Genomic DNA, 19,773 nt, shown 5'->3' on the forward strand with positions numbered 1-19,773 from the left:
AACTCATCACCCATGTCCACTAAACCATGTCCATCAGTGTCACATCTACACATTTATTGAAAACCAAAAGTATTCAGTAAAGTGCTTAATAAAATGGTTTCTTAACCACGGAATTGTCTGATTTTTTCAGCACTCTTTTATTTCCTAGTATACACCTTTAGTGATATTTAAAACATTCAAAATATTTGAGGCACTTAAACTCTGAAATATAGCTGAAATATTTTAATTAGCTAAAAGATTTTGTCAAAACAAAACATCCTGACTGAGTTTCAGAGGCTGATTATTTTCTTTATTAGCCAGAATTAAAAGTTAAAAATAAAAAAACGTTTTCCAAACCAGATATCACAAATGACAGAAAATAAATTCTTTGCTTGATTTGGTACTGCAAAAAAAAATTTGTTATGTGGCAATTAAAGGTTATATGAACTGATGGGCTGGGAAACGACACTGGTATCAGATGCTAACGATTATGAGAACTGCAAAATTCACTGTTCCAAGTGATGCTTGATCTCACTGGAGTTCCTGAAGCCTAGGGAGGTGCTCCTTTGGTCCATGCTGGTGGAGGGGTCCCCATGTCGACAGAAGGGAAGGGTTGTCTCCCTCCTGCTCTCAGCTCTGAGGCTAGGTGGAGGCCACCTCAATCCGGCCACAGATATCTTTCAAAACACATGGAGTTTATGGCACTCTAGGGTGCTTATCCATAGATCAATCAACTGTTTTTCTGAGTGCATTTTGTAGCACATCTCAGAGCAATCTACAGATGCAGGGGAGAACTGTGGGCACATGCTGTGCTCAATTTCAGTCTGCTGTCAAAGCAAGCCTATTGGGAGTGGCCGTGCAGGTGCCCAGTGGTTCATTTCTGCAGCAGTGAGGAGGCACCACCCAACTCAGCAGCAGGGCCAGGCACCTTTGTGGTTTAAGACCTCTAAGAGTTTCCTGTGGATTTCTTGCAAAATAATACATTCAAGACTGGTGTTGTATATACAACTCTTGTGCTGTCCCTATTTATCCACCTTCTGTGTGTATCTTGATGATCCACTCACTTAAAATCTGTGGGGCTGGAAAAATTTCTACTCTTCTACATTTTCTGTGTCAGCCCTGAAGCTACAGAAAGGACAAGGTCTAAAAAAGGGCAGGGTCACAGTTCCTGCTGCCTCCTCTCCTTGAAAAGGAATGGGGTGCAGCTCTGACCTTGGCTGCTTTTCGACTACTTGGGTCTATGTTGTAAAAATCATCCCTCGTTCCTTTCTTGTGTCTGGGCTTTCAAATTTTCTGTCCCAGCTGAGGTGTATACCACTGAGTATAAAAATGCAAATATCCGCCTTTTTGGAAAGCACAGCCATGTAACCCCTGGAGTTTCACAGGTACTCACATGCTGGCAAAGTGCACTCCTTTCTCATCTGTAAATATCCCACTGAATGTTTGCAAGATTGGGGAGAAAATGATGAGCTTTGCCTGAGGACGTGGCTGTCCAGAAGAGTTCATCTGAACAAGTTACAGGTACATGTGGATGCAGTGATTAATAAGGAGTGTATCTTAACACAACAAAATGGTGTGGAAGTTCCTCTGTTAGCTAAAATGCCTCAGAGAATATTGCTTTAATTTATTGTAGGTTTTACACTGATAAATCGTGGTTCCTTTGCACAAAGTCCTTCCTCTTTAATTTCTATTTATCTTTTCCACTGAAATATGTATCAGGAGTTTGACTTGATAAAGATAGGATGTTCTTCATTAAAGTAAAATGTCCAGTATTATTTGGTAGCAGGTGATAGGAAAGGTGAGTGCTCTACTGAATATAATTAAATACATCTTTTAACCAGCTGTTAATTGTTTTCCCATGCAGAACATTTTTAATACACTGAATTGGAATGAAAAAGAGCTGAAACAAATGCCTGCTTGTAGCTAAAAAAAAAAAAAAAAAAAAAGGACCAAATATACATTGTGGACAGTTGGACGGGATGATCTTGGTGGTCTTTTCCAACCTTGGTGATTCTATGATCCTATGAAATTATTTGCAGAAAAAAATACCATGTATCCTTACGCTTCTGGAAGATCATTAAATCCCCAAAATAGGAAGAAATAGAGGATTCAAATTTGCTTAGGAACCTGAAAACATATTACTCTATAGTACAACTTCGTGTGGTTGTTGTTGTTTTCCCAAGAGAGAACAGTGAACTTCTCAGATGTCTGGATTCTGTGTTGCATGAATAAAACTTACAGTATAAAGTCACAAGAAAGTTGACAATTCCACTCTGCCTTTTCTTCTCCTCTGTGAATTTGGGTGGTCTCAGAAATTATGTTCTTGAGTTTTTCCATCCAGAGCAGATGGGAGGGAGTGTTGAACTTTTAGGAACCAATTGTTTCCTTTAACAGTGTTTGCTGAGTATTTCAGTTCAACAAGTAGTCTAAAAGAAACAAACAGCTGATTAAAAAGTGAAACACATTCAGTTGCTTTCATTAAGAATTGCCAGTAATTTCACTGTCATATCTTTGAGAAATACTCTGAAATCACTCATGGGGGACTGAGGGTTCAATGTGTACAATGGTCGGTAAATTAGAACATAGAGTGGAGAAAAAAAGAGGAAGAAAAAACAGGAATTATTATTATTTTTTTTCTGACTAATTGTTTCTGCAGTGACATACAGTCTCGATTTGACTGAAAATATTGGAAACATACTAAATTCAGTGAACAGCCTTAAGAAATCCTTATAAGATGGTTACAATGGAAGATGAATTAAACCAACAGTGTAATCTTAGATTTATTTTAAAGTAAAGCAGGATTTATCCTGTGCTGTTGTTTTATCCGCATTAGTTCAGTATACAAAAGAAACTTTTTTCTGTACAGCAGCTTGAAAGGTGGTTTCAGTGTGTCCCACAAGTATGTCACCACTGTGTGTAATACCTCTGTGTAGGTGGTTATATGAGAACTCCCTCATGTCCAAGGGGACCTCCTGAGCCCCCTATGCCCTCTCTCTGGCCCCTGCATCCATTCCAGCCGAACTCACCCTGTGCATGTCCTCGCCATGATGGACACAGTCCCACATGTTCTCTGCTGCTTGCTGAGGAACTGGCAAGGATGGGGTGGTCATTAAATGCTTTTCTGCACAATTCCAGAAGCTAGTCTTTTTGATACATACGTTAAACTCAGAGATGGGAGAAAGTGGCAAACATTCCCTCAAAGATTTGAGGGCAAGCTGACTTCAGTCAGCTGAAGATCTAGTTCATCAATAATCAGTAATTATAGAAAAAGACAGTTAATCTTTTAGCCATTACTTTATAGATTGAGCTCTGTCCGAGATTTAGACCCTAGGCCAAATCAGTCCTCTTGTGAAAGAAGGTGGGAGCTTTTCCCACTTCTCTGCTTACAGGAGGTCATGAACAAGCATTATAGACCACAAAGGACTCACATAACTGAGCAATGGCAGCTACACACGTGTCAAAGGCAGAAGGAATTTGCATGCTCAGTGAAACAGATTTCAGCTGCAGCTGGGGGAAAAAAAAAAGAAGTCATTTTCTTTCTTTACTCAAAACACTTCCACAAATTGCATGGACTAAAGTATGAAACTTCCTTCTCAGGGTATAATTCGGTTTTTATGTGCTGCCCTTCCCTGATGTCCTGCTTCTTTTGTAACTGTCTGCACATGGGACAGATGTGAGTTCCTGAACATTTTTCATCTTTTCAGATGACAAGTATGACAGAATGCTGCACTGAGTGTACCCGATTGGACCTCACCTGTTCAATGTTCAGAGTTAATTTACTTTTCATGTTTGTGCACAATGGATCAGATCAATTGGATCAGAATAATTTTAACTATGTTCAAAAGTTGGTCTGGCCTGGCCTGTAAAACAAACTTTAATTGTAACTAGATAAATGGCATGATAGATGCATATTTTTTTGATAGGAGTTACTATCTAAAGAGAAACAACTTAAATAAGACACCAGCTAGAGCTAGGCTATGCACTTTCCCTGGAGCTCACAACTTTTCACTGAGAAGAGAAAGAAAAAAAAGTTAGTTCTACATTGATTGATTGGGAATTTGGCCCAAGCTTGCACATTGCTAATGCAATCTCTGACCAGTGTTAATTAAGTTCAGGAAGTGCACGACCTTCCTATGGAAGAGAGCATAGGAACTCATCACCAGCCATTGCTGGCCATACATAAAGTCAGTCCTGTGGCTGATGGAGGACTAAGACTAAAGATCTTTGAAGGAGCATAAAGGGGTGGTTGGAATGGAAGGGGAATAAATGGATCAGTACACTTCCAAAGGTAATCCAGTTTTGGTACTCTCTGAGTTTACCATGTCTTCCTGTCCCTGCGCTAGGCTGCACAGCCTCAATAAATATTCTGTATGGCACCTTCAGAGGTCCCTTCCAACCTTAACTATTCTGTGAACTTGACAGATTCTGTAGGAGAGATCTCACACACTTTCCAGTCCTTCCTGCTTGTTGTTGGTTTTCCATTATTCTGCTTCTGGAAGGCTCTGAAAAAACCACAAGAACTTCCTTTCTTTTTGTGTTTCATCACTTTGGCCTCAAAATGAAACTAACCAAAATGAAAAACAGCCAGATCAAAAATAAGTCTAGTAAACAAATAAACAAACAAAACCAAATCTTCTGAAATCCAATTGATTTTAATGTTATCTCTGGTTTTGGCCAAACTGTGCATTCATTTTTAGGTCTTTTCTTCCTCATTGGCTCTCACATTCTTAGCAAGGAGAATCACACTTTCTTTCAGCCCCCTCCCAGTCTCAGATATTTACTTCTGTTTCACTGCCATTCAGCAACAGCTTTGCTGCTCTGCTACTGCTTGTGTCAGGAGACCATAGTTCTGCTGATTTATGACTGGAACTCCAGGTTTTTGGACAGCACCTAGTAAAAAATTGTGACTTGTTTCTTTTCATTTAGGATCTGAAATATTTTTGTCACTTAGGCTGATGTTAACATGAAGAATTCTTCCAAATCCACTGTAAAGCTTTGTGGCTTCACTGCCCCATTAGCACAGTTTATATTCTAAGGCCAAATAAAAGATCAGTCCTAAAAACTTTTCTTGAACAGAGCTGAATATGATCAATCAATAATTAACACTGTTCACCTCCACTGAGCCCAGATTCCTGCACACAGAATAGCTTGGCTTCTCTTAGCATGTCAAGTTTGGCAGTTTGGTTTTTCATGTAACCTCTCCAGGTTACATGGAAACAGCATGGTAGCAGCACTGATAGGTCAGGCTCTGCAGTTTTTGTGTCCTTGTCATCCTTTGTTCATGGTGATAACTTACACAGTAAGCACACAACTGGAAGTAATTAAAAGAACATGGGATAATTAGTTTTAATACAGATTATTGAAGAATAAACTGTCCTGTGCAAAGGAAAGGTACGTGGGGGGTGCGAAGGAGGAGGTAAATGACTGTGTACATACAAAGGCCAAGTGGCTGGAGGCTGGGGAATCAAAGTGGTTTATTCAAAGGAAAAAAGCCTGGCAAATCTGATGACAAGTTCTTCCTGTTAACTCTAGCCTGACAGGGCTGAACCACCAAACATAGGGCCAAGAGGCACTGCAGATACCTCCAAGCTGGGCCTCCCCTGACAGGACAAGGGGACCTGCTGGAGCAGGCGCTGTGGTGGATGGCTGGCAGAGGTCCAAGCTGGGCCTTTTGGGCCTGGCTCAGGCACCGTTGTGAAAGGAGAGTACTCCTGGCCACACAGCTCCTAATCTCTCTCTGTTTTATGTTTTTAGCCTCTTTGTTTGTCTTGTCCTGCTGCCAGTGGGTCAGACAGTGTGCACAGTCAAGAAGCAGCTGCCTGCTGCAGCTCCGAGGCTCACGTCATGCAGGCAGGGCTGCCGGGCGAGAGCGAGCGAGGGGGTGAGGTTAGGTGAAACATCAGCCACGTCCTCTTGGCTTCCCTCCAGAGCCTTTCAATTATTTCTTTATGTGCTTTTGGTGTTGTGCTTGTTTGGCATTTAAAAGGTATGCTCTGAGAGGATTTCACAACGAGTGCCGTTTTACAGCTCAAAACAGATGCAAGCTTATCACCCTTGGAAATTATGTCTTCATGAGCCCCTTCTCTCCCCTCCCTCAGGGTTTACAGCAAAGACACTCCATGCAGATCAATCATGAGGACTGTGCAACGGCCTAAAAATAATGCAAGTTATAAAAGTCTGGAAGCTGCTGCTTGCTTTGGGATTTGATGATCCAAATGCCCATCAAGACCAATGACTCCAGTAGCAGGAGAATAGTAGATAAGGACTGTATAGTCTTGTTAGCTTCCCAGGATGCAGGGAACAGACATAATGCTCATAACATTTCTTCAGGGTCAGAATTTGATCCTAAATCTAGAAAAATAGGGTTGGAAGGCAAAGTGAACTACACATATATTGCTCCTGACAAATGCTTGTCTAACCAGTTCTTAAAGACTAGATGGAGACTCCACCAGTGCCTGAGGCAACCTGTTTCCAGTGCTTCATTATCCTTCCTATTAGGGAGCTTTTCTTTATTCAGATGGGAGCATGGGCTAGATTCCTTATCTACCTGTCCAGTCACAGGTAGGTGGAGCTGCATGTTGCACCACTATCATGACTTGTACAGCATCCTAAAGATAGTACAAGTACTTCCTTCAGGTCAGGGTGGGGATGTTGAGAGGAACACTGTGAGAAAGCCTGGAGTTCACATTCAGATAGCTGAGATATGTCTTCTGCCAAGGATAAACAACAGAGAAGTCAGAGAAGTAAATATTGGCATGAGTTTTCAGTTTGTGTAAGCATCATAGGATTGTATCCTAATTTTGTGATGGGATTTATACAATTGTTGTCAAGGGAGGCTAATGCACTTAAGATGACTCTAAGTGCTATTCTTTAGAGGAGCAGGAGATTTGAGTACTCAGAGATCAAATATTTTATGTTTAATCTGGTCTGGCTCTTTGACAAATTTTGTTGGCTGAACTGTTATACTGATGATATATTAACACTAAAAAAGTGAGTAGAGGATTTTTTTTCCAGATAGGTAACATTCTGACTTTAACTTTCAGACAATTAGCAACAGAGGTTTTTGAGCTGATTTCTCTTTTGGGTCTCCTGGCAGACACTATGTAAAGAGCAGCTTGTGAAAAAAAGACATGCCTGCAATTTTACACATGGATGGTTTGCCAAGAGAGGTCATTGCAGCATCCTTAGTGGATACATTCACAAAGGCAAGAGATAACATGCTCAGGAAGGCTGTCTGAGGGGGCCACTGAATGCCTTGTAGGGTTTGGATCTTGCACAGGACTCATCATTCCAGAAATGGAGAAAACTCAGTACTTCTCAAAACATGGGAATAATCTTAGTACCATGAGATATTTCAAAAAGGGCTGTTTCTTTCTTCCTTTCTTCCTTTCTTCCTTTCTTCTATTCTTCCTTTCTTCCTTTCTCTTGTGTATGTAAGAGAGAAAGGCAGGCAGTAAGCACTGCTAGTTTTTTAGGTGGACAGAGAATGATACCCTCTTCTGCAAGAGCTCTCTCTGGCCTCTAGAGACTAACAAGTTTCCAGCTGGCCATCAGACTCTTCACTTCTAATGAATTTATCCTACATTCTATGAGCCCACATCTGTTCTCTTCTCTTGCTCAATAATTAGTTATGCAACCCCAAGAAATATGCTATTAATTCCTGAATTTCCAAGCTCAGTTCCTGCAGTTAAGACTTCTTGTCCATTTCTCTATCCTCCTTTTGTAGTTCCTGGGTTCTCCATCCCAGGAAGGGGAAAGGCAATGCTGGAGATGCTTCATTTTCTTTCTACTTCTCACAGGTCTTGTGATGAGAAATGGAGGATAGAGGGGAAACAGGTCACAGGTTGAGCTTGTTTTCATTGACTGATGGCCAGAATGAAACATCTTGTATGACCTTCTCTATAAAACAGACCAAAGGGCTTCCCTACAATAATTCCTGTTCAAATTATTGCTTTTCTTTGAGTAAAACAGCCAAGTTTAGTTTAACCACTTCCAGTGATGAAGAATCTACTTCCACTCCAAGTAAATTGTTCCAGCAGTTAATTTCTGCTCTCTGTTGAAACTGCTTGCTTTATTTCCAAGGCAGGTTATTTAGATAGATGTGTGTAAGAGCTCAGTTTCAAAGTTTTGCTTGAAATGCAGATTGTCCCATACTGCACCTGTCTGAGCCCTTCTCTTTGCTCTGGAGATCTTCAACTTTTGGAAACTCTTGCTGTGAAACACATTTTCCAATCCTCAGTCATTCATGGGACTCCTTTCTGAAGTCCCTTAATCTGTTGATGTTCTTGTTGTGTTTTACACGAGGCCAGCACTTTTAAACCATGACCAGTTAAAGACTTTGTCCTCAACATCCAGAGTTCCCACACAAGGATTCCTCTAGTACTTTCACGAAAGTCTCCTTTTATTTAGTTTTCTGCTTTGGCCACCCTGCAGAGTCACTGCTTCTAACATCTCCTTGAACCTGTGTTGTCACCCTTCAAAATGTGTGCCCTGATGCATGATTTTACTTTTGGCTGTCCTGAAGTTCATATTAAAAATTGTTTCCTTGTGTGCAGCTTGCCAAGAATGTCAGTTGTTCCTGATTTCTTCATTATTGAGCACTCCACCAGTTCATGTGATTTTACTTCTGTTCCTACTCTCAGGACTATTCATGCATTTCACATTAGATGAAATACATAAGAGGAATAGGAGCAAAGGCCATCCTGTCCCACCTGAGCTCCTGAACCACGGAGCTAAGTCACATTTCTTAGATTTACTTTAATTTTGGGTGCTTAGTGGAGATAAGAGGGCTATGGAGGAAGCCTGTGGCTCATGTATTCTAATAAGCAAGTACCAAATTTGCCAGGCCTATTCAGTCATGCTAGTGGCCTGTACACTTACTTCAACCCAGCTGACACTGTCATTTGTCTCACTGCTGCTGGAGGAGGTAGAAAACATCTCTAGAGATGATCCTGCAGGGAGCCTTTCTACAGAACCATATGCAACTCCTGGTCCTACCATAACTGAGGCAACAGAGCAGCCTCTACCCTCACGTTCCCAGAACCACACTTCAGCAGTACAAAAACATTGGTGGCTAATGATGGATGAGGGCAGAGATGGGTCTTTGCTTTGGGAGATGCTGCTCCTATAGGCTTGTGCCATCCGTATTAGGTCCCATGAGTGTGGGAAATGGCAGGCTAGGTTGCAAGGTTCTCAAACAGCTCAAGTTACCCTTCTCTTCCTTTCCTTCCACCTCCTTTTTTAACCTATAAAACCTGTATCCTTTACTGGATTTTGCTACGGAGGATTTCTCTGCAGATTCCATGTATTGTTTCCATCCACACCTGGACTATTTTTGCCCAGTTCTGCCACAGTGCATTCCTCTTCATTCACGTCTCATCACTGCAACTTTTTCCCTCAGAGAGATCCTACTGTTTGAGATCTTTGCCAGCATTTAACTGGCCATTAACCCAATGAGCCAGGTTCTGATCGCATTTACTTCTGCAAATTTAATAGAGTTCCTCTAGACCTATACTGATGTACATGAGAGCAGATCCTGTCCCATTTAATTTGCCCTACTGCATATTTGCTAAGTGGTAACTGCCTGGTTGGCTCAGTGCAGTATGCAGAGGACAAAAGGACTTGTGCACAACAGGGGCTGTTACCTTCCAGATGCTGCTGCGTTAGCTGTTTGCACAAAGCAATATGTTTCTGGCACTGGCCCCTCCCACAGTGCTCCTACACTACTCCTGAATTACTGAGATTTTTTTTTTTTCTTTAAACAGCTTGTTAACTTCTAGGTGTCTTGCTGGCTTATGTGCAATCTGATTTAAATGTCAACATGACGTTAATGTTTAACAGCTATCACTAGGAGGTTCTCAGAGCTCTTCCTTCAGAGTTACAAAAAAGCCCAATATTTACCTGCTCCTTAAGTTCTATTGTCTGTTCAAAGCAGACTCATATGATATGTTGGACCTTTATCAGTTATCCCCTGCAGTAGTCCTTGGCACACGATTGCCCTGAAATATGCTTTCCCTTGCACCTTCCAAGTTTCTCCACTTGCAATCTTCTCATAAGCTACATAGAACATGTATTTAGCAAAACAAGAAATAGAAAAACAAAAACTTGGAGGATTAAAAAATAGCCCAAATGATTTAATTACAAAAATACACGGGGCTCCTGACATTTCCCACCGACAGCTCCTTTCTCTATGGCACAGAGAGGATATATTTTAAACGGTAATGTTAATGGAATTATATGTTGCTGCTGGATAATCGTCTGCTGTGAAGAGATAATTGTTGAGGCAAAGCTGAGGTATTTATTGAAGATAAACACTGAGGCAAAGCCAAGATGTTTATTTTCTAAGCACTAGACCGAAATGCAGGCAAAACATATAATATCATTAGCATTATTTATAATAGACTGGAAGCCTGAACATGCCCCATCACAAACTCTTGTGTACTCGGGGAGGGCATAACTGGGCACCAAATGATGCAAACATCAGGGGCTCCGTTGATTGTATCATAGGTGGCAATACTCAAGCGTTGTTCATCTTTGCTGGTGTTGGTCCTTCCATACCTCAGGAAAGTAGCAGAAATGCTGTGTGGAGACCTGATAAAGTTTCAGGAAGACCTGATTTCTTAACCAAAGATGGCTCAACAGTAAGTTAATACAAAACATTTGCTGATCCTTCAGTCTGTTTGAGGTAAATGAACCATGGAAAATATGACCAGCTTGTTGTCAGGCTGTTATTTTACAGTTTTCAAAACTGAATTTTACAAATACCTGGGAATAATTCACGCATATACTGTGTGTGAGCATTTGCAAAGTACAGGTTTGTACAAGCATGTGGGCAGTTTCAAGAAGCAGCAGGGTCTGTACCATGTGGTAAGGGAGCAAGATGGGCACTGTGCTATATCTGGCGGCATCTGCAGCTGTTGCAGCGTGTTTGGAAACAGCAGAGCTCTCCTGGGCACATGCTGCTGCAGGTTTTGTTCTGTGCATGTCCTGAGCAGCCTGAGAGCTGTGGCTCTGTTTGGCTGTGGCAGTCAATCCCAGCTGATGTTGGGTACCCTTACTATCCTATCCACCCCACTCTGTGCCTTGCAGCAATGATGAGAAGGAACCCAAGTAGAAGTTTTTGTTACCTTGATAGGTATAAAAATCTGAGTTGGCTCTTTTTTTACTGTGTCTGTTTCTGCCCAGGGATGGATGCAGGTTCTTTAAGTGGTAATATTTAAACATCTAAGGAATACATTGGTCATTAGGCACTTAGACACACCCACAAGCCTGGGCATAACCTCCTAAGACCAAAGAAGACAGCAACATTCTTGAGCACTGATTTATTTGAACTTATTGATTTCAGATTGGCTGTAAAGTGAGAACATACATGACAGTAGAAACTTCTCACTATTTTTCTACTTCTGAAGACTGTTACTAAGATTCATTTTTTAAAAGATAACTGAATATTAGGCCCAAACATACCTACCAAGTATATATGACCTGAATTTCAAAAGGTACCGAGGATACAAAGTCGTATGTGCAAAAGTGCATGTGCAGCAGCTGAAGAAATAAAAAGTTTTGGGATCTCCATCCATTTAAAGAAATTAAACTATAAGAGCAATCTAGACTTTCCATTTACATACTGATGTAGAAAAAAAAAAATAAAAGAAAAAAAGAAAGAAAGAAAAAAATATATAGTTCTCCTATACTTAAACTATGATTCCATTATACCTGTAACCAACACTTTCTCTGCTAAGCCCGTCTTTGTCCCAAGAACCACTGATTTGGTTAATCCTGCTCCTGAGGGACAAAGTGCTTGCAACTGCATGTCACCCACTGCTGATGGGCTGTGCTCTGCAGTATTTCCCTTTCTATTTGCTTTGAGGGTTTCCCACAGGCAGGAGTTGGTGACCCCCAGACCTTGCCTTGTGGTACTGCTGGGATGCAGCCAGGACCAACGCAGAAGAGTTTGCGATGGCACAGGCTTGCTCAGTGGATACAGCCATTCTTACTGCAAGCTATGAATTCATCCAAATTGTTTGCAAGGTTCTTTACAATGTTTGAATATAAAAAAAATTGGCAATCACAGAAATGCCAAAGGAACATAATGTAATTCATATTTTTACAGCAAGTGCTATGAGGTAAGTTGACCTGATTACAGAATAGTGTATTTCTAGCTTTTCCTTCAGCTTTGGCATACTCCCAGAAGGGTTATAATTTTGATTTTAGTTCTTCACTGGAAAGGCTATATGACAAGTAAATATTAATTATTATTAGTTGTATTTTGATAACGTTATCAACGGTATCTCCAACAAGTTCAACAATGTTCACTATATACTCACATACATGGAGTCATACTTATCCCAGATGAGCTATGATTTTCAAAGGAATCTAGGTAGAAAGATACACTGTAAATCAAAAAACCAAAAAAGCACCAAGAGTTTACATGCTATCCTCACAATTCTGTTTTTTTTTTTATGTCCATAGTACTGGAGAATTGTTAAATGTGAGATGAGAGAGATAAAGAGGGAAACAAGGAAACACACATAATTATCTATACACATACATCTATCTACAAATGCTCTCACACATAGAAGACAAGCTGGTCATTTGGATTTGTTTAGGAATACACATATGTTCAAGTGCTCAGTCACAATGTTGACACAAGGATGAGATGTAATGGCTTTAAGTTGTGCCAAGGGGTGGTTCAGGTTAGATATTAGGAAACATTTTTTTCTCAGAAAGAGTGGTGAGGCATAGGAACAGGATGCCCAGGGAAAGTGGTGGAGTCACCATCCCTAGAGGTGTTCAAGAAATGTGTGAATGTGGCACTGAAGGACATGGTCAGTGAGCATGGTGGGGATGGGTCAACAGTCAGACCAGATAATCGTAGTGGTCTTTTCCAATCCTAATGATTCTATGATTCTAAGTGAAATTGTTCAGAAAGGCTCAGCAATGATGTTACAGAACAGTCATGCTGTGACTTAACATCTGCTCTGTAGGTCCAAGCAGCTCCACTGTGACCAACCTGACTATGCAGCTCAAGCAGAAATCTGCAGATATGCTCTCAGAAATGCTATACTTTCCCTGGCTTTTCCAGCTTGCTGCTTTTCTTACAGTCTGAGTTCTACTTAGCTTCCAGGAAGTAATTCCACACCAAAATGATTATTTTTAATGTGTACAATGTGGTTGCAGGAAACCTGCAAATACAAAATTCCAATGCCTTTTCCTAATCCTTCCTAGTTCTTTTAAATCTCAATTTGCACCAAGCCTAGAGTGTGACAAGCAGGAGAGCTGGGGCTTAGTGTACAAATGGCAGGACATTTCCTATCTGCACACTCTTCCTCATATCCTTTACCTTGGCATTGTAGTAACTGATGAACTACTTCTGTAATGATGAATGCATTGAGAACATAAATTCAGAAGAATTATAGCATAAAAATAAAAGTTTCATGGGTATTTGGTAGTTATCCGAATTGCAGACTGTGTGACTGCTTGCTATCTCCTGAATCATGTCTCTGTCACGTATTTGACAACACAAGTTTTGTCAAGTCAAAGAGGCCCCCTTAGAAAGAAAGGGATGATAGTATTATTGCCCAAGCAGGATTCTCTGCGTATAGTGATGAGGCAGTCAAACTTCTTTCAAGTTTGACACAACACAATTCACATGATTTTTTTCAGAAATTAGTTTTAAATTGTTTATATGAGTAAATGCATTTGCACATAAGGATATTTAGCAAGTTGGTTTGCTTTTGAGAAATCTCAGGATTGATTTAATGCCAACTGCTTCAGTGAATCCCAGTAGATTAGAAAAGGAAAACTGTAATTATTAGGTTACCTGGTGTTATAATATTCAGTATTATTGTAATGAGGGATGAAAGAAACATGGTGTAGGACTGAGGAACCTCTGCCTTCTAAACGAAGCTTCACAGAGGCTTTAGTTGGGTACTTAGCAGAAGGCAGTTGGATTCATATTAGGACACTTATGTAAGTACTCTGACAACATTTTGTCTAAACCTTTCTGCATCCACAGCCCGTAAAGTAAATGCAAGTCTTGCTCTCTACTCCCAAACTGCTTAGATGGAAAAAATATGAGTAAAACCAGTTCTCATGCTGGTGTGACTGATGCACTGTGATATAGATTGTTGATTTGCAGTTTGTACATGCACCTTCAACTAGTTTGTATGGGCACTGTATTCTGTTCTGCATAGGCTCCCCAGTCAAAGAATCATAGAATCATAAAAGTTGGAAAAGACCACTAGGATTATCTTGTCCAGCCATCAACCCATCATCACCATTAATGATCGATCCTAAATACTGCTTCAATGCTTTCTCTACAACAACCCTTCTTGAACTTTCCAAGTGAGAAAAACTGCAGTAGGATAAGTAAAATAATACCAGGTTGGTTACTAGGAACAATTTCTTCTTGGAAAAAGTGGTAATGTGTTAGAACAGGCTATGGAGGGAGGTGGTGGAGTCAGTGTCCCTGGAGATGTTCAAGAAATATGTAGATGTGGCACTGAGGGACATGGTTAGTGGGCATGGTGGTGATGGATTGACGAGTGGACTAGATGATCTGACTAGTCTTTTGCAACCTCAGTGATTCTGTGATTCTGTGAAATAGTGGGAGCAGAAAGTTCTGTGGCTTTTGGTGGCCTTTAGCCACCAAATTAATAGTAGAGAAGTTTTCATTACTTGTATGTCTTGTTAACAGGTGATAATAGAATGAGGCAGATGTTGATTCTGCAAGTAGAAGGAATGGAAGCAGGAATGGATTAGAGGTGACCAGAGGCGAAAAAGAAAGCACTTTTATGTCATTTTCAACAAGCAGAAGGTAATTAACTGATATTTACTAGAATAATTCATAACTGATTTCAGATGAACATTGACAATCTTGACAGCGTTCATCAAGTGGAGGGCAATTCCTATTTCTACCAAATTTAAATCTAACATTTATCACTCCTGAAATTTTCGAAGATTAAATTTTTTGCTCTGTACCTCTAATGGGGCTGAAATCATTTAATTAAACAATTAAGAAAAGGTTTGTATGAATTGCTAGCAAACCTTATGTTTGAAATCTCCCATTCTCTTGAGCTGTTCAAGCTAATGAAGGAGATAGGAATGAGGAGAATATCTGTTTTTAGAAGGGAGCATCTCACTTTAGAAAATGAAATATTGAAAATACTGTTCTGCATTTTTGACACTCCTTTAAGCAACAGCAGAGTCAATGATTTGGACCCATTTCTCTCTCTTCAAATTAATTTACTGGTAGGATTATAGCAGCACTAACTGGTGAATTCTTCTAAGCATCATCAACTGGTAATGACAGCATTTGAGAAGGCTTATTTTAAAATACAGTGCATTGTGTAACCCTCTTTATTTGTCTGATGCACAATCTATTTGCTGATACTTGTTCCCCCCCCCACCTCCCTCCTTCTCCTTCCCTTAGGCTATCAAACAAAGCTGCCCAACCTTACACTCATCCATCAGTCTTGAGTTATTAAGAGTATAATAACTGCAGAACATTCACAGGTAGATGGGATGGAGTGCTGGCTGCTTTTCAAGAACATAGTCAGTGTTACAAAAACTTTGCAAGATGGCTAATTTTCTCATGCTGGCTGTTCTTTGCTCTGCTAGGACCTGCTAGAAGGAAATTTTTTTTTTAATTTAGGGTAACTAATATAGGATGCTGCCAAAACTGTCTATCATACCATATCTAGCACCAAATCTTAATTCTATATTAGTAAAATAACTGTTGTATATCTGTTTCTCAAAAAGGCTTTGTGATACATTGAAGGGAAGAAAGAGATCAGGATAAGTGGAGGCATCTAAGGTCTTATATGACTCTCTCGAGGATAGGCTTAAATAAATTAATGCACCAAAGTAGAGGCTGTGCCTCACAGCAGAAGTGTAATAAGATGGAGGTAAAATGGATGATTCTAAAGGACATTTTCTCACTGATTAAAAGACAGAGGTTGTGGTAGAGTGAAGTAGCTATGTAATAATCTAAGAATCTGATCTGCAACTTAGGGTGTGCACAAAGACATCTAGGCTGGTGCTGCTCCGTTTACTCCCACAGTCTGAAGAGCTGGGAAATGGACACGTGGTACAGAGGCTCTTTGCAAGCCAGCACTGAAACAGAAGCAGTATAGCCCTGAGTGCTGTGCCAGCTGAACAGGATTATTCTGCTTCTCAGTCCCACTTGGCATATCCACATGGTACTTTGCTGTGCTGTGTGGACTTGCCAGATCAGCTCAGTGCTAGGTTGGTCTTCAGCATGTTCTCAGCAATATAAATGTATGTACCCATGGAAATTATGCTAATCTGCTTGACTTCTGTAAGTGTAAGAGAACGCTTCCTGGCTAGCCAGCATTGCTATAATTAAGTAGGACTGTGGGAAAAACAAAGCATGTCAGTCTGTACAGTGACTTTCCAGACAAGATTATCCTGGCAGGCACTGAAAAGCTGATTTCTTTGAGCATCCTATATTCTGCTTGAGTGAAAAGTTTCAGGCTCTATTTTGCCAGGTTAGACACTCAAAAATTCTGTTCCTAGGAGGGAACAGGCAACTGTCAGAAGCTGCCACTGGGCAGAGGATGATGCAGGGAGATGCTGTGCTGAGCGAGCCTGGAGGAGAGCCAGCACAGTCTTGGTGGGAGGCATGCAGGCTGACTCTAATAGGTATCTCTTCTGTTGTGAGTCCATTTTCTCTGTCCTGTCTTTGTTCTAAGCAAATCAGGCTCTGCTCTTGCAAGGCTGCTTGGTGATGGATACTGCTCTGCTCCTGGAGTCAAAAGAAATGGAGATGACTCAGGACCATGAGGTAATCCTGGCTGACCACAGGAAACCAGGGAGAGTCACGGGGCCCCACTGCAGGAGATGTGGAAGCCAGAGTCCTGGGATAGGGAGAGAGGGGATCTGATGAGATTGGGAATGTGATTTACACAATTATAATGGCCATGAATTAGCATTTTACAATTCTTCTTTTCTGCACCAGTTCAGGAAACAACCTTTTAGCTACAGCCTTTTGTTTGTAGTCCTTTGTAAATCTGTCATATCAGAGGGCATTTTAGTACCAGGAGAAGTAGCATAGCTAAACCACTAAAATATGATTGCTTTTCAGCAGTTCCCGCACCATCTGTGCTTTCTCTTCTCTAACAGCACTTCTTCATGACCTCACCCAGACACACACAGCCATCAGAAATCTTTGCCAGTCCATTCACTGAGGACCCTCAGTACTGGCAGCACAGAGGGCAGTGCTAGGTAAGTTTAACGAAAGCTGCTGTTTGTGAAGACACTTCAGAATTTGAGCAACAAATACATGAAAAACACAGAAGGTAAAATCCTACAATAGCCTCTACACAGGAGGCAAGCTGAACTAATGGTTCCTTTCCCTTTAGTTGTCATGTTGTCCTTGCTTTTATCAGTTCACTTCATATCCTCTCTCTGTCTGTTCTTCCTACTGCTTATTGTTGTGATGTACATCACACCTGCTATCACCTCGCACCTCCTTGCCTTGCTTTCCGGCTCTCCTCTTCACCCACTCACTCTCAGTGGCATGTATTTCCATCCTGAGACTACATCTCATTAATTAATCCCTCTGCTTTGCCTTCTTCCTGATGTGTGCTTCAACTCTGGCTCAACCCTTTTAACAAAATTTCTGGTTATCAGCCTGATAGTCATCAAATACATTTCCCTTCCTCTTTGCCTTTATCCTTTGCTTTGTTATTTTGTTCTTCCATTACTCCTAGGCCATGGAGTGTGTCAAAGCTTTCTTTGTTCTTTATTTACTTCTTCAGCACTTGTCTTTGAATTTCTGTATGGCACTGGCAGCCTGAGTACTCACTATAACCCTGTTTGTTGCCTGAGAAATTCTGTTACCACATGAAGAAGCATTGACTGTTCATAAAACAGGGCAGCACTCTGATCTGGAGGACAATTTCCTGTCCTCTCCTGGTAGATCTGATTCAGAGAAAAATCAAGTAAGTGTTGTCTACTTTCAAATCTTTCTTCTATATGTTAATTTATGTCTATTCCTAAGCAAAACGTTGTTTTTCCTATAATGCTTAGCAAGCACACCTACTGTACTGATTGTTCTGCTTACTCACTGATTCCTAGGATAAGCGATCTGCCCACGCAGCCCAAGAGAATCCTCTTTCCATTTAACTCTCCTAGGTTACCACCAGACCAGAAGCTAAGGCTTCCTTACACTGTTTCTCTGATGGCTTCTTTTTCAATGAGCTTCATGCTGTCTCTGACACTGGAAATAGTGGCAAACTCCCAGTTAAAGTTCATAAAACTGCTCCCTCCTAATTACTCCATACCCCTCCCCTTTGCTTTGTTATTGTCGCCTCAAAAGCAGTCCCATGTAACAGTGCCTAAAAGGCTTATCATTTGATGATGTATTTGGGTCACTGTCACCTCATTTTATCACTTCCCCCCTTACCTCACGTTTGCCTTATTTGCCTGCTGTGTTTTGTTATAACCTATATAAGAAGTGCTATGGAAGAGGGACTGATACTCATGCTCCATGTCTCTCCCCGTTTCACCAGGATACAGACCAACCCTTGGTTGCTCTTACAGACTGGGACTCAGTGTCCCTGAGCCCAGTCACTAGGCACACAAATCATGCATTTTCTGGGGAACTGGTAGCTGTGCTCTTTAAAAAGAACTCCTACTTAAGAAGATGGTAGCACAAAGCACTCCTATCCTGAGACAGTACTGGGTACACAAGATGGACACCACCTCTTCCCACACCGAGCACATTCTCCAAAGAGCAGGGTTCCATTGGCTGTGCGCCACGATAAGCTTCTCAACAACCAGGATGGCATGAGGCAGGATCACAAATGGTCTGATGGACTCAGAGAGATTCTTCACTTGTGAATCCTGAAAGCTTTGTATGGTATAAGCATCGGGAACTCAGTGCAGCTAATGAGGTGGTATCTCTGGTAACCGTCAGCATTACATTTATCTATTATTGCCAACAGTATCCTGGGCTGCATCAAAAGAGGGGCAGCCAGCAGGGAGAGGAAGGTGACTATCCTCCTCTGCGCTGCCCGCATGAGGTCCCATCTGGAGTACTGCATCCAGTCCTGGGGCTCCCTGTATAGGAAGGATGTGAAAATGTTGGATGGAGTCCAGAGGAGGGCCATGAAGATGGATTGGAGCACCTCTCTTATGAAGAAAGATTGAGGGAATTGGGTTGTTTAGATTGGAGAACAAAAGGCTCTGGGAAGAGCTCATTGCAATCTTCCAGTACTTGAAAGGAGCTAACAGGCAGGATTGGGACTTTTTATGCCAGTAGATAGTGATAGAACAAGGAGGAATGGATTTAAACTGAAAAAAGGGAGGTTTACATTAGATGTTAGGAAGAAATTCTTCACTCAGATGGTGGTGAGGCACTGGAACAGGTTGCCCAGAAAAGTCATGGATGCCCCATCTCTGGAGGCATTTAAGACCAGGTTGGATGGGGCCCTGGGAAGCCTGCTCTGGTGGCTGGCTCGCAACTCTGCCCATGGCAGGGGGCTTGGAACTAGATGACCTTTAGGGTCTCCTCCAACATAAATCATTTTATGTTTCCATGATTCTCCAGGATTTCATTTTATTCCAGTCTGGGTTCCATTCTCTTGTTTACATGGTCCTATCCCTGAGACACATTCTCCTTTCATCTGGAGCTTCTTTTTCTTTTACAGCTTATTTTGTGCCTTGTATTCACTGACCTTCAGAACAAGCTGTACCAGTCCAGAAGAGAGCAGCACAGTTTGTTACTGTGTTTTGAGTATATCAGAAGGATCTTACACTGATGCTATTTTT

At 41.2% G+C, this 19,773-nt stretch overlaps 1 protein-coding gene across 4 annotated transcripts in view; it reads right to left on the minus strand.

Moving 5' to 3' along the window:
- Window positions 1-12,399: 12,399 nt before the first annotated feature.
- Window positions 12,400-19,773, minus strand: part of LOC149918251 (uncharacterized) — a 40,951-nt gene continuing 33,577 nt past the window's right edge. For all 4 annotated transcript variants that reach the window (XR_016466194.1, XR_016466193.1, XR_016466195.1 and 1 more), the window contains one exon: window positions 12,400-16,856. The gene's annotated coding sequence lies outside the window, so the exon portion shown is untranslated. The remainder of the gene's footprint in view (window positions 16,857-19,773) is intronic.

The sequence above is a fragment of the Phasianus colchicus genome, chromosome 4 (genome assembly GCF_987193195.1).
Source record: "Phasianus colchicus chromosome 4, bPhaCol1.hap1.1, whole genome shotgun sequence".
NCBI classification, from domain to species: Eukaryota; Metazoa; Chordata; class Aves; order Galliformes; family Phasianidae; genus Phasianus; species Phasianus colchicus.